This window comes from Pseudorca crassidens, chromosome 19, assembly GCF_039906515.1.
Source record: "Pseudorca crassidens isolate mPseCra1 chromosome 19, mPseCra1.hap1, whole genome shotgun sequence".
NCBI lineage: Eukaryota > Metazoa > Chordata > Mammalia > Artiodactyla > Delphinidae > Pseudorca > Pseudorca crassidens.
In genome coordinates this window covers 2923045-2938172 of record NC_090314.1, presented here as the reverse complement: position 1 = coordinate 2938172, position 15128 = coordinate 2923045, and positions in this window count along the sequence as shown.

The window sequence follows — 15128 nt, the reverse complement described above, 5'->3', positions numbered from 1 at the left end:
GTGCCACTGCGTGCAGACGTGTGTTTGAAAGGCCCCGCCTGACCGGCGGGGGAGGGGAGAGAGGACAGAACTGGCCTCCTCGAGGACCCCCGCGTGCTTTTCAGGCCGTCGCACACGCCCTCACCCTCCCGCCCCCCGCCACCACCGTCCTCTCCACACGGCCCGGGTGTGCCAGACCGCCCGCCTTGCCTGGACTTGCGCCCCTGCCTTGCCCTCCCCGGGCCCGTGCCTCCCCTTTCCTTTCTTCTGCAAGGGTTTGATGAGGGCAGGGCAGGCGCGGTCTGGACCCCCAGCTCGAGGCAGCCCTGCTTCTCACCGGCGGACAGGAAGCCGGGTGGCGTGCGGGCGCTGGGGCGATGGCGCCGGAGGGCAGGCAGGTGCCGCCGTCGGGGAGAGCAGCGTGCACGTGCACGTGCACAGCCCGTTCCCGGGCAAAGGAGAACGTCATCGCCCCGAGGGCTTCGGTGGCTTCTGGAAGTAGCCCCCAGGGAGAGAGTCCTTCCCTTTGCCCAAACGTTCCCTGAGTGGAGACCTCCTCTGTGTCAGTGAAGGACCGGGGCCCTCACGCCGTGGGGTCCAGGTGACATCCCAGACCACAGGATAAGAAGCCGGGTGACGGGAGGAGCTGGGGTGTTTGCGAAGACTTCTTGGCGGATGTCCCGTGAGTCGGACCTGGAGATGCTCGGCCTTATGTGGGCGGGGCTTTCCCTGCCTGGCCCTGAAGCTTCCCCCGCGACCCCAATACCGGAGTCTAAGCCAGTTGTGGCCTCCCCCGCTCCCCGGACAGCTATTTCCACAGCACTGACAGGTCCGGCCTCTGGGCAGGAAGACCTGGCCCCGGCGGGAGCTCAGGAGTCCCTTGGGGCCCGTCCTGGCTGGGACTCCGGGTCAGACGCCAGGCCGCGCACTTGCTCAGTGATCTTGAGAAGTGGGTCCCCGCCCCGCCCCGGCCCCAGTCTCTCCCTCGGTGGAAAAGGGTGTTCCCAACAACGGCCAGCCTGCAGACTTGTTGAAAAGAATGGAGAAGAGAAGCCCTTTGTGCAGCGAGTGCTTTGGACCCCTGCCCTCCTGTGTGGACACAGGTCTTCGGGTAGGGGCGACGCGGCCAGGTCCCCTCTGTGCGTGGCCGTCACCACTGGCTCCCTCTGCACTTTCCTGCCTCCTTGAGGATGAGAGAATCCGCATGAAAACCGGTACATGGGGTGGGCGGGGAATCAGGACCAGGGCCCGAGGAAGTCAGTTCAGGGTCAGCGAGGGACTTGCCCAAGGGCAATGGGAGGGTAGTTATCTGAGCTGGGGTCGGAGCTAGGCCTCAAGCCCCCAGCACCCCCTGCGGACTTCACGTCCGCTCCTTTGACCCAGATGCCTCAGGGATAGCCCGGTCAGAGGGTCTGCCCCGGTTTATCCTCCCCGGGTCCACCTCCTGTGACTTGGGAGGAAGTCGGAAGTGGGCTTCTCTTCAGTGTCAAGGGGCCAAGGTCAGAGCGGTGGGGCCTCAAAGGGCACCCCCATCCCCCCACGGCCCACCCTCCACCCAGGACCAGAGGGGTCTCAAAACCAGAATCAGTCCTCTTGACCCCGCTGCCTGAAACCCCCCCTGTCTTCCTTGAACACTGGAACTAAAGTCCCCACTGTTTCTCCAGCCCTGGAATCCTGCCCATCCTGCCCCCTCCTCTGCTCCAGACACCCTGCCTCGCTCTAGCTCCTTGAGAGCACGTTTTTGCCCCTACCCCAGGACCTTTGCAAGGGCTGGTCCCTCTGCCTGGATCCCTCTTCCCCCAGACCTGCCTCCCACCCTTCCCGGCCCCCGTGCAGAGGCTCCCCAAGGGCAGGGATGGCCGTGTCTCTCGTCCACTCCTGGGTGCCCAGTGCCAAGAGGAGGGCTAGGCCCTGTGTATTCGTCTGACGGATGGTGGGTGGATGGAGGGCAGGCCCCGTGGGCTTCACCACCCAGACAAGTGTCTTCAGGCCTCACCAACCTGCAGCCCCCCCTTCACCTTCCCACTGACCCAGCTGGGCATAGCCCGGCCACCAGCCACGCTGAGGAGAGAGCAGCTCGGCCTGGGTCAGGAAGGGTGGAGAGCTTGGTGCCAGGGGATTTGAGCCCACCGAGGGCTCCGGGCCCTACTTTCTTCCCTCTCAGTGCTGCCGAGAAAGCACAGAAGCCTGGACTGGGGTCTCGAAGGCCTTCTGCCTCCTAAATGCTTATGACCGGCCGGCTCTGGGCCTCAGTTTCCCTACGTGAGAAATGGGCGCTCCACCCATTCCTTCAACAAGTGTTTACGAATTGCCACTGTGTGCCAGGCAGGCATTGGCCCTCTGGGAGGAGGCAGGACAGGCCCAGCCCCTGACGTCCGTCTAGGGGCTCAGGGGACAGGCGTTCAACTGTGTGAGTCCCCAGAAGCAGAGCCCGCAACAGGGATTCGTGTGCCCGTGATTCACTGCGGGGTTGGGGGCAGGGAAGCAGCAGAAGCAGGGGAGGAGCTGAAGGGCCGAGGCGGGTCCAGCCGACGGCCAGCTGGCCTGGCCCTGGGCTCGGGAATGTGAGCTGCCCCACCTGCCGGCGGGGGCTGGGCTTTTGTACCCTCAGCAGCCAGCCTGTGGCTACTGCCACCCTGCCGAGCGGGGAGGTGCAGCCTCTCAGCCGTTTCGGGCCAGGGTGGTTCCTGTTGGCCCAGAGTGGTTCTCCAGGGAGGGGGCAGCTGAGCGCCATTAGCAAATGACACAGCACCTGGGCGCCGGGCTCATCGCGGTAAAGGGGTCCAGGTGGCGCACAGCCACGCCTGCTGCAGTGGTAGCGATGCAGCGCGGTCCCTGAGTGAGGGACACGAGAGGGTGCCGTGGGTAAGGCAAGGGGAGGCCTTGTGGCAGGGACCGAGGCGGGGGGTCCTCCAAGGAAGTGACGTTTCCTCTGAGATCTGAAGGGTGGGTAGAGGTTTGCCAGGTATGTGGGGAGGAGCTTCCCAGAGAGAGAGAGAGAGAGAGAGAGAGAGACCGGCACCAGCAAAGGCCCTGGGGTAGGAGAGCACAGGGAGAAGCAAAAGGAGCCGCTTGGCTGCGGCAGGGAAGACCACCCAGGGCCCGTGGGCCCCACGCAGGGCCCGGCCTCCTTCCCCAGCACTCAGCTTCCCTCGGGCCTCCCTGGCAGCCTTGCTGCATCGCCCTCCTCCTCCTGCAAAGTCAGCCTCTCCGGAGCGGGAACTTCGGTTCCATCTTGTTCGCGACGGAGACCCAGCACCCAGAACACCGGTGCCGGCACCCTGTAGGGGCTCAGCTTTGGCTACTCCCGCGAGATGTGAAAGAAGTGCGGGAGGTAAGATGTCAGTAGCTGTTCTTGGCCTGTCCTGCGAGGGGCCTGGGGCCTTGCCGCAGGGCTGGCCGGGGTGGGAGGGTCCAGGAGGCCTCGTCCGTGTCAGCCCAGGCTGTGGAGTGCCGGGGAGCCACTGCCTGCAGACTTTTAAATTTTCCTATGCCGTGGTCTTCTTCTCAGAATAACATTTTGAAATGCACAAAATGAAATACCTGTGGTTGCAGAGGAAACCCATCCTCGTGCAAAGCAGTTACCAAAAGACAAACGAAAAAATTTGTGGGATATTAATAACCACATTTCCTCACTAACCGCTGATGCCAGCTTCCTGGTGGTGAGCACAGCCTCACTGTCGGGGGTCCCAGAAAGTCACTGACGAAGAACGCCCCCCCCCCCCCCCGCCTCCTTCTGCAGGCAGCAGAATTGCCTCCATCCATAGACGAAGAGGATGGCTAATTTCCATCTGAGGTGAGCAGCACGGAGACGGGCACATTTCTCGTCCCGGTACACATGCCCCCGCGTTTTCCCCTGAGCCCCGGTGGGCGTGCGGGCCCGGGTTCAGGCCCTGCAGGCCCAGTGGTTTGGAGACAGGCTTACTGCTGTCAGGCAGGACAGGGGAACTTTGCCGGCAGAGGCCCGAGAATAAATACCGTAGGCTTTGTGGCCGTGAGGTCTCTGAAAGCGGCGTGGCTCTGTGGTGGCATGAAAGCAAACCCGTTAGTTATTAGTTACTGTGTTCAAATAAAACCTCATTTATGGACGCTGACATCCGAATTTCATATATTTTTCACATGGCGCAAACTATGACTCTTCCTTTGATTCTGCCCCCACCCCACAATCATTAAAAAAATGCAAAAACCATTCTTAGCTAAAGGGCCATACAGAAACAGGCTGTGGCTACACCAGAACCTCCCCGAGGGCTTCTTTAAACTCACAGCGCTGTGAGTTCTGATTCATCTAGCCGGTGGCAGTCCCCAGATGTGCATTTCTAACAAGTTCCCTCACCTTGAGAACTGCTGTTAATTCTGCCTGGGGGATGGAGCCCCGGAGGTTTGCGTGTTGACCCCCTGCCCTGGCTCCCTCACACGGTTATAACCCATTCCGGGTAGGTGGCCGGTGTTCCCTACAGAGGTGTCGAGCTGAGGTAGCCCCTCTCTGACGGAGGAGAGGAAAAAGATTGTTTTCCCGTCTATCCTCCTGGGTCCTTCAGCTGGTACCCTGCAAAGTGGACTGACAAAAGACAGATGAACAAGGAAAAAACAAGCAGGAGTTTATCAACATATCCATAGCACATACACATGGGAGAACTCAGTGATGAGTGGCGGACAAGGATGGTTAGAACTTAGAATCTCAACAGTGCTTTGCAGATGAGGAAACTGAGATTCAAGGAAAAGGAGTGGTCCGGCCTCTCAGTGCTCAAGCCAGATCTCTGCACCTCGTTTTTGATGCACCCTTTCTCTCCCTCACCTCCCACTCTAGTGCAATACCCTGACCTTTTACATTTTTAAAATTTGTTTTCAGCCCCAATACGTTTCTCCATCCCGCTGCCACCACCTGGTCCAGGCCACTGTCATCACTGACTTGGATGACTTCAGTCATCTCCTCTCTGGTCCCCTGGGCCCCCTCGCCCTTCTCTACCTGCAAAAAACTATTAGAGTCCCCTGGGTTTTGGTTCTGGGTGACCTGGGCTCCCTGACCCTGATGGGTCCACTGGGGTACTGCACGAGGCTCTTCCAGCAGGCAGAGAGCTTGGCTGGGCCAAAAGGAGCACACGAGTTGCCTGGATCCTGGCACCATCCTCTCTGAGTGACCTGCCAGCCCCAGACCCTCCTGGAAACCTCAGTTTCTGACACATGAGGAATGATGCTCTCTGAGGCCCTGAGTCAGGCTCGCATGCTGAAGGGCTCTTGCTTCCCCTTCCTGGATCAATGCCCCTTCAGTGCTGAGGCCTGGGACTGTCCTTATTCCCTAGTGAGGCCCAGTGCAGAAAGTGAGCTGGAGCTTGGAGACCGCAGCCCTGGGCCAGGACAAGGCTTGAGGTTGTGTACTGTACAACCCCAGGGTGCCACTCACAACCTACTCAACCGTGCACAGCAATGGCAACCGCTGAGGCCTCTTGCCTCTCCTTGCTGCCCGCGGGCTCCGTGGGGAGGGATCACAGCATGTGTGGAAAGTGTGGTTTGGGATGCCCGGGGCCCAGATGGGAGCTGCTACTGCAGACACCGACAATGTTTCTTTGTGAACCTACTGGCTAGCTGGAAAGTGAAAGGGTGGTGCGGCCTCATTCCAACACACGCACATAACCACATACAGACCCACACATACACATGCACACACACCTAAAATGTACACAAACACATACATACACGCACTAAACACACACAACAGTGTACGTCGTATTACACAGTAGTGCAGAGGAGCAGCCCCTGATGCGTGCACCAACGTGAAGGGGCCTCACGGTCACAGATGGAGACTTGCTCGAGTTCTAGGATAGACATGAGTCTGTGGGAGGTTGCCTGTGGGAGCAGGTGGGCCAGTAACTGAGTGCTGGGGGTAGAACTTGGCGGATTTGGGCTCAGAGAACAGGCAGCACCTGGATCTGGAGGGACGGCCCGACAAGGAGAGGTTTTGGGTCCATGTGTCCTGCCCAGCAAAGAGCAGGTTTTTATCAATATGTGCATCGCACACACACACGGGACAACTCGGTGAGGAGAAAGGATAGATATATATGTATATAGATAGACAGACAGAAAAAGCAGACACAGAGACAGATAAAGTGACAGAACAAAAAACATACAGCCTGATAGATGGACAAAGAGATAGAATCAGAAGGACGGACAATAAACAGATATATTAACAAAAAGACAGAAAGACAGATGGACAACACAGAAAGACAGGCAGGACAGGTAGACATGTACACACACATCTGTACATAGAGTCATACACACACAGACGTAGATACAGAGAGAGATGCACAGCCAGTGGAACGGAGGGGCAGACGGCATTTTTTTCTCTCTTTTTTTGATTTTTTTCTGCCTTTGAACAGAGTTCCTCTACTGGGGCCTCTGGGGACGAGGCGCTGTGTGGGGCACGGGGCCCGAGAAAGCCACGCCCACAAGAGGCGGCGCCATTATGAGCTCACTGTTGACTGGGAGCCTTGGATTCTGGGTGAAACGTTTTGATGACTTCGAATGATGTGAAGGGCAAAACGATGTAGCTCTGACATCTCGTGTGGGATCAGAGCGCGTTCTGCCCTTTGAATATTTGACTAAGGATATACATCAAGGACTGTCATATTTTTATTTGTGCTTGTTGTGTGTTTAAGAGGAAACATCCAGAAAAATTCTACCCTGCAGCCTTTTTCCTGGAATATATCTACTGGAACCAGCAGAGGGCAGGGAATCATTAGTCACTAGATGGTGTTGCTTGGCCTGTGGATAGTAAACTCAAGGTTTTCTTGTGTCTTTGCTTCTTGAGCATTTGGTTAATTAACTCCAGGACCTGCGCACACCCATCCACCCTTAGTGAACGTGCCGAGTCGTCAGTATTTATAGCACTCAGAGTCTGTTTTCTTTCTTAGCAATGAGATATCAGAGGACACAGCTGTTCTTCAAAGCAGGGTGGAAAATCAACGAATATCCACTCAGTATTAACTTTATGGATGGTCCAATGGGGTTATATTGGATAGAATAAATAACAACCCAGAATGAATATCCTACTGAGATTACCAACTTTAAGCTTATTCTTTTTCCTTTATATTGTATCATTTACTAAATTCTGCATTCACAGAAATAAGTTGGCTGTTCAGAAAGAACGACTTTTGGAAGATAAGGAATCAAAGTGTATCTGAGCTCGTTACAATCGACGACCCCCCAGCAATGTGGTCTCTTCATCCAATTGCTGGCAACAATTAGACATGTACTCATCAGTATTTACGGGTGACCCCTCACACCTCCACCGCCCCCCCACCCCCCCCCCGTCATCTCTAATGTAATTTGCAATTATAAATGCATCCTTAAGTTTTTACGACTTTGGAATAAGTAGGGATAGGCTGATCTTATCATACGAATAAGATCAAGCATGTTTCTCTTTGAACACGGAAATTACGAAACAGAAGTATTCCCATTAAAATTAGCTTAGAGTCAATAAAGTCTGCTGGAATACTGATGAATGTGAAGAGTTAAGAAACAAACAGGAGGACTCAGGCTAGAACACCGAGCAGACCGTACGGTGCTTCAGGTAAAGGAAGGCCCTCTGTGCCCTCTTAATGAACCTCACCCTGTCCCAAAGCTAGACACACTTGTATTCTCTATTGGGCTTTGCCAGTTTCTGGACCTCTAAGCAATGCAAACACACATTAGGTACCTGGTTTTTTTTTTTTTTTTTTTGCGGTACGCGGGCCTCTCACTACTGTGGCCTCTCCCGTTACGGAGCACAGGCTCTGGACGCGCAGGCTCAGCGGCCATGGCTCACGGGCCCAGCCGCTCCGCGGCATGTGGGATCCTCCCGGACCGGGGCACGAACCCGTGTCCCCTGCATCGGCAGACGGACTCTCAACCACTGTGCCACCAGGGAAGCCCCAGGTACTTTTTTTTTTTTTTTTTTTAAGTATACATTTATTAGTGTGATCTTTTTTTTTTTCTCTCTTTTTTTGCGGTAGGCGGGCCTCTCACTGCTGCGGCCTATCCCGCTGCGGAGCACAGGCTCCGGACGCGCAGGCTCAGCGGCCATGGCTCACGGGTCCAGCCGCTCCGCAGCATGTGGGATCTTCCCGGACCGGGGCACGAACCCGTGTCCCCTGCATCGGCAGGCGGACTCTAAACCACTGCGCCACCAGGGAAGCCCCCCAGGTGCTTTTTCACATCTAGCTTTTCCACTCAAGGTTACGTCTGTGAAACTCATCCGTATTAGTTCATGCAGCAATCATTCATTTCATCATTGCTATGCACTATTGTTTGACTATATCAAAATATATGTATCTGTTCGATTACTGGCGTAAAATTTTTAATTGTCTAATTTTTCTAGCTTTTGCGTACTTGAACGTCTTTTTGTGGACATAAGCCATAATCTCTGTTAGGCTGTGTCAGAGGGGGTATGTATGTATGCTCAGCTGTATAGATACTGCCAAGCAGTTTTCCAAAGTTGTTGTACTAATTTACACTCCCATCAGCAATGCTTATCTTGCCAGTTTTAAAATATTTTATTTAGTCTGTTTAATTTTAGTCATTCTGATGTGTGTGCTGTATATGACATATTCATTTGAATTTCCTGAACAGCAATGCTGTAGAATTGGCTGTCCGAGGCTTCTTAGCCATTTGGATATCATCTTTTCTGAAGGGCTTGTTCAAACTTTTGATTATTTTTAATTGGACTCTCTTTAAAAAGAAAATTGATTTGTAGCAGTTCTTTAGACGTTCTGGGTATGAATCCTCTATGGGATAAATGCATTGCAAATACATCGTTCCCGTTTGTGTCTATTGTTTTTACCTAAAGTTCTTAATCTTAACTAAGTCCAATTTAGCAATCTTTTACTTTATGGTTATTGCATGTTTTGGGTCCCATTTGAGAACGCTTTTCTGACACCAAATTCACAGATGCTGTAACAGAAAGAAAACACACTCCTGTGTTTTCTTCGAGAACCTCTGTAATCCCTGGGCAGGACCTTCTCCAAGGTCTGCGTCCCGGCTCTGAGTAGCCCTCTGCCTGCCCAGCCACAGAGGTCTCAGCGCAGCCAGGTGACGGCCCTTCCCCAAGGGCATGGGCTCTGGAGCCCGAGCCCTGCCCTTTGTTCCTGCGACCTCGCGGGCGGCGCCAGCTCCCCGAGTGGGGTGTTTCTTGAGGAGCCATTCGGCGGTACATGGTCATATTACAATGTGTATGGATTTGACCAGTAACTTTTCCTGCATGCCACCCCTGCCTCTAGAGAAAGACGCTCACCTGAGTAGGAAGACTCTTACTGGCATGATCACCTACACGTGGTTTGGATGTAAATCGTCATAACGGGACAGTTGTCAAACTGGCACCTCCGATGTACAACATGAGGTGAATCTGTACGGACCGAACAGGACAGATAGGGTATGAAAGTGTTGATCTGTACAGAGAAGCATCTGGTATAATTGTATAAAATGATGGCCCACACATTATCTTGTCCTGCTGAGAGTTCCAGGCACTAACCACTCAGTTCAGTAGATGAGTGGTGCCCTAGGTCATCTGATGTTTGTAGGGGACCGGGGCTCTCGTGGGGATGCTGCTGGACCAGGGGACCACCCAGCTGTGTAGCCCCTGCAGCACGGCTGCTGGCCAAGCCCATAAATTCAACACTGCTCAAAGTCTTTACTTGGTTGTTCTGGTCACCCTGATCATGCCGTGAGCAAGTATGCCCCCGGGTAGTCTGAGGGCTGGGACACAGGATATAAGGAGCCTGCTGAAGGCCCAGCAGGCAACGCACAGCGGCGTCCGTGGACAGCTGGCGACACGGAGAAGTTTGCCTCCCAGGGTGGCTGCCCCTGCTGCTGCTCCTGTGATTATGTCATTTCACAGAGCAAAGGGATTTTGCGGATGTAACTAAAGTTCCTCATCAATGACCTTCGGAGGGATAAGACCCTGGTGGGCCTAATCTAATCACACGAGCCCTTGCAAACTGACTGCTGTCTCTGGCTACAGGCACAAGGGCAAGTCCGGAGCGCCAGGAGCTCAGCGGAGAGGGAGCTGAGCTGTTAGGTGTAAGCGATTAAAGCCACAAGCCGCAAATGGAAGCGCTAAAGCTTTAATCACTTACTGTGATGAACGATGCACGCATCTACAGCTGTTCCGTTTCCCCCCAGGAAATGGTGCGCCTGTTGAGGGCTATGCAGAGCAGAGCCTCGTAGGGGCTGTCTTACTGCAGGGGGAGGTCCAGCAAAAGGCTCTGTCGGTTCTACGGACCCAAGGATGAGGGTGGGTGTGAGGGGGTGGGCTCGGAGTGGAAACGTTCTGGGTGCCAAGTCAGAGTGGGGAAGGTGCCTTCAAGCTTTCCCCTCCTCCCCGAAGAGGCCTCATAGAAGCACCTGGAGAAGACACCTGTCCAAGGCTTCAGATAAAGGGACCTGGGAACGGAAGTGCTGGGGCTAGAGATGTACATCTGTGAAGAGCAGTGCCAGCCAGGGGGCCTGAGTCCTTGACTGTGTAGGGGAGCAAAGTCTGTCATCCCAAAATGTATCTCTCTGGCATGAGGATTCATTTAGGCTGATTATTTTAAGAAACAGAAGACTCAGGAAGTGCTTTTTTTTTTTTTACCTCCCTCTTAGCTGCCTGTTGAATTTAGATAAAGGGTCTGTTCCTGGAACAGAGCTGTCACCAGAGAAATCTGCAAAGAACGTGGGTTATGTGTGGTGGGGAAACTCAGCAGAGCCTGGAGACCAGAGTCCAGTCTGCGTCCCACTGCCTCAGCAGGGCCCAGGAAACGGTGATTTACCAAACATCTGCTTTTCTGTCACCAGGTGAACTGACTGCATTCCCTTTGAAGCCCCAAATCCCTACCCGACATCTTCTATGGTCTTTAGCTGAAGATGGTATTTAAGGTGAAGGTTTGGCCATTGGCGAGTTACTCAGTTTCCCTGGGTCTCTCCCATATATACATGTTATTAAACTTCGTTTGATTTTCTCTTGTTAATCTGCCTCATGTCAATTTAATTCTTATACCAACCAGAAGAATCTAGAAGCGTAAAGGAAAATCTTCTTCCCGGACAGCTATTTCATTATATTTATATATATATATTTATATGTATATATACGTGTCTCACATTTTCTTTATCCACTCATCCATCAACGGACACGGGTTGTTTCCATATCTTGGCTTTTGCGAGTAACGTGGCCGTGAACGTGGGGCACAGATATCTCTTTGAGATACTGATTTCATTTCCTTTGGATATATACCCGGAAGTGGGATTGCTGGGTCATATGGTAGGTCTTTTCTAATTTTTTAAGGTACCTTCCTACTGTTTTCCACAGTGGCTTCACCAATTTACACTTCCACCAGCAGGTGCACAGGAGTTTCCTGTTCTCCCAAGTGAGCGTTTTCAATCTGGGGAGATCGTCAGTGATGCCTCCACAGAACCTCCCTGCTGGTTCCTTCTGGGTCTGAGCACCAGACTTCCCAGCATCGCTGCCTTGGAAGAGACCTGTGGGCCAGAGGGAGCTTGTTCTGCAGAGAGAAGCAAAGGCTGTGGGGATGAGATGCAGGACCCGTGTGGGGAGGGGCAGGGAGGCATCACCACCACCTTCAGCTGCAGTTCGTTGAAGGGCCCTGGAGGGTGCAGACACGGCCTGGTGCTGTCTTGAGGGGTTTACTCCATGTGGGTGGCTGGGGTCTCAGTGAAGTCTTGGGGGCACTGGAGTCCATTGCAGGCTGCTGGGAGAGCAGCCCCAAGTCCCCCCTGCCCTGGGCCTGTCTCCTCCATGCTGGTGGACACCCACCCTGGTCCCAGATGCACACCTACCCTGAAAACACCTGCTTCACATGCTTTCAGACTGGAAAACATCTGATTTGGACTTTCCTGGGTAAGTCAAAGTTCCTTTTTCATTTTTACCTATTAGCCATTATTTAGCCATTTAGCCATTTAGCCATATTAGCCATTACCTATTAGCCATTATTTCAACGAAGCATGTCCCTTGTGGCTGGAGGACTGAGGTCTCTAAGAATAAAGGACCTAGTTGAAAGGTTTTTCCTCTTCTTCCCGTGCCCCTACCATGTGATCATGAACTTGTAGAAATAAGTTGGCAACTCATGTGTGTCTTTTGCTGCATCCAGAGAGATGGTTGTATCCATGCTCTAGCATGTGAGTAGATACGCACGCGTAGAACATTGCTTCCAGCTGTCACCTGCTAATAATAGACATCTAGTAAATGCTAGCTTTTTATTAAGTGGCTACAATGCACGTAAGTCGATCTTTAGGATAATGAATGTGACAGGTGTTGTATGTTCTTTATCAAGACACTTTGCAATGCCTTTTAAAATAAATGTGTTAAATTCTATAATTAATTTACCTAGACCTCGTTAGCGGGCTGACATTTTCAGTCAATAAAGAGCAGTAAGGTCTTCCCTGGTGGCACAGTGGTTGAGAGTCCGCCTGCCGATGCAGGGGACATGGGTTCGTGCCACGGTCCGGGAAGATCCCACATGCCGCGGCGTGGCTGGTCCCGTGAGCCATGGCCACTGAGCCTGCGTGTCCAGAGCCTGTGCTCCGCAACGGGAGAGGCCGCAACAGTGAGAGGCCCGCGTACCGCAAAAAAAAAAAAAAAGAGCGGTGAGATGTGTCAGATCCCTTACTCGGACCCCACTTAGGAGCAGCTCCATTAATTCAATGGTTCTTTATTGAGCACCTACTGTGTGGCAGCTTCTGTATTTGTCTCTGGCCCTGGTTAGCTCCTGTTTAATAGATGCTTAGATCTGCGGCTGGAGGACAAAGGCCAAGTGGTCTTGGGGATGTTGAGCCCATGAATGAGTTCTTTTTTCTCCTACACTACCTTCCTGTGTTCACTGCTTTCAGGAAGCACATCTAGGTTTGGGGGGAGATGGGCGTTCCCCATGGAAACCTGGCCCCTACTTGAGGTCACTGTTGCCTGACATCAGAACCCCTGGCCTGTCCCCAGGCTTGGTCCACAGTTGTCACGTAACTTGTCTTGCATGTGCAGAACCAGGCACCTGTTCACATCTATTCTGCAGTCTTTGTGTTCTTCTCATCTCAGGAGCACCGTTACGTGAGCATCTTCTCTTGGTGTGCAAAGGTTCCAGAGTGTTCCTTTATTAGTGCCATGCTGCTGGATATTCCATTTTTTAAGCTATAATAAATAACATTAACCTTCTAAAAAATACATTCGGGTAGTATTCGGGATGAAGATATCATCTCAATAGGTATCCAATTGCTTCGCCTGATTTTGCTTATCTTTTCCAAATAAAGGGTCCGTGGTGTGGGCTCCTCTCCTTGTGGAAGAGCACGCGCCCAGTCCAGGCAGGGAGGCGGGATGCCCTGCCCTCCTCTCTTTTTTATTTTTTTATTTTGCGGTACACGGGCCTCTCACTGTTGTGGCCTCTCCCGTTGCGGAGCACAGGCTCCAGACGCGCAGGCTCAGTGGCCATGGTCCACGGGCCCAGCCGCTCTGTGGCATGTGGGATCCTCCCGGACCGGGGCACGAACCCGTGTCTCCTGCATCGGCAGGCGGACTCTCAACCACTGCACCACCAGGGAAGCCCTGGGCTCCCTCCCTGACTCAGACACAAGACCCCAATGGCATCTGTCCCTCACGGTTGTGGACCTCAGGAGATGGTCACCTGGCGTACAGGTGTGCAGCCTCCCTGAGATCAGACGTTTTGTCTAATGAGACAAACAAGGGCAAGGAACAGCAGGCACTCGGGTACGTGCACGTGACCAGGTGACACACGTGTGCAGCTGACCCAGACGTCCAGGAAGCCCTAAGGAGCCACACCACCTCTCGACGGTCACAGTAAGGCCACCGCTTCGCTCACGGTGTGCTCGCAAGGCACTTGTTCTCTGTGCTCTGTTATAAAACGTTCAGCTGCAGCACGGCTGGAGCACAGAGGATGGAAGGCAGGAGGCATCTGCTGCTGTAGGAGAGGCATGCTGGCAGCGGTGACCAGAGGAAGAGACCGGGAGACTGAGCAGGGGATCTGAGAAATCAAAAAGCCCAGCACACAGGGCAGGTGGTGTCAGGGCTGCTTCCTTGGGTCCAAGAGCCGTCCTTGCACTATTGTTCAGTGAGCTGTGGCCTGATCTTGCAGACGTGCATGTCATGGCCCCCGGTGGGCAAGGGATTTCCCAGGCCCTGTGCCAGGTACCTGGCAGCCGTGACTCAGCTGGTGCCCTTGTCACTGTCCGAGGGACAAGAGCACCAGTGGTCTCTGCAAACTGCACCCCAGGCCTCCAGGCCTCCGGGGACTGCAACAGAGACGAGGCCCCCAGTGCAGCACTCTCACAGGGTCCCCTCCTCGGCAAGCTGTGTGCACTTTGGAAATGGGCCTGACGTTAGCTAATGCAACCTCATCAACGTTAATAAGATCAAATTGGGTTCTATCATATTACATTAGTTGGCAGCAAATCAAAGTAGATATTTTTGAAAATCTGAGTTGACAGAGAAGGCTGCCCCCACAAGTAAGTTTTCCAGAAAATAAAGCCACGACTTATGGAGCAGCAAGTCACTGGAGCAGCCCAGTGACTTGGCTTGTAGCTGAGAACCTCCTATAAACTCCCCTCCATGGCTCGAGTCACACTTCCTGCTGCTGCTGCCGGGTGGCGATCAACTCCTAGGGCTGGCCTCCGTCCATGGCACGTACACGGCCTGAGCACAACCAGATGGGTCGCTGGCATGGAAGCTGGAATGGAGAACTAACAATCTCTGAGCCCAGATGTAATTTCTAAGGGGATCCAGCCCGCAGAACAGAGCTACCTGGGTGTGTGGCTCTGACACAAGGAGACATCTGTGGTGCTGAAATGACCCCCTTGGCCTCCCGCTACCACACCTCCTCCTGTCATAAATGGATGACTAGGAATTCCAGTCCTAGGTGAGTGAGGGGGTATTAAGCCCGGGAGGTGGACGGCAGAAAACTGCCCCAGGTCCGACTTCTCCCCACTCTGGCCCATCCCTGGCAACATCAAGTCATCTTTGGCCCCAACCTTCTGCTTCAGGACCAGAGGGAAGGAAACCACTTGAAAAAGCCAACCTCACAGAATCAGCATTTCTTTCCAAGACTCCAAGTCATGTCTGAGAAAGGGAAGAACAGCTACAAGGCAAAGAGGAGGGAAAAACCTGCCAAGCTGTCTTACAA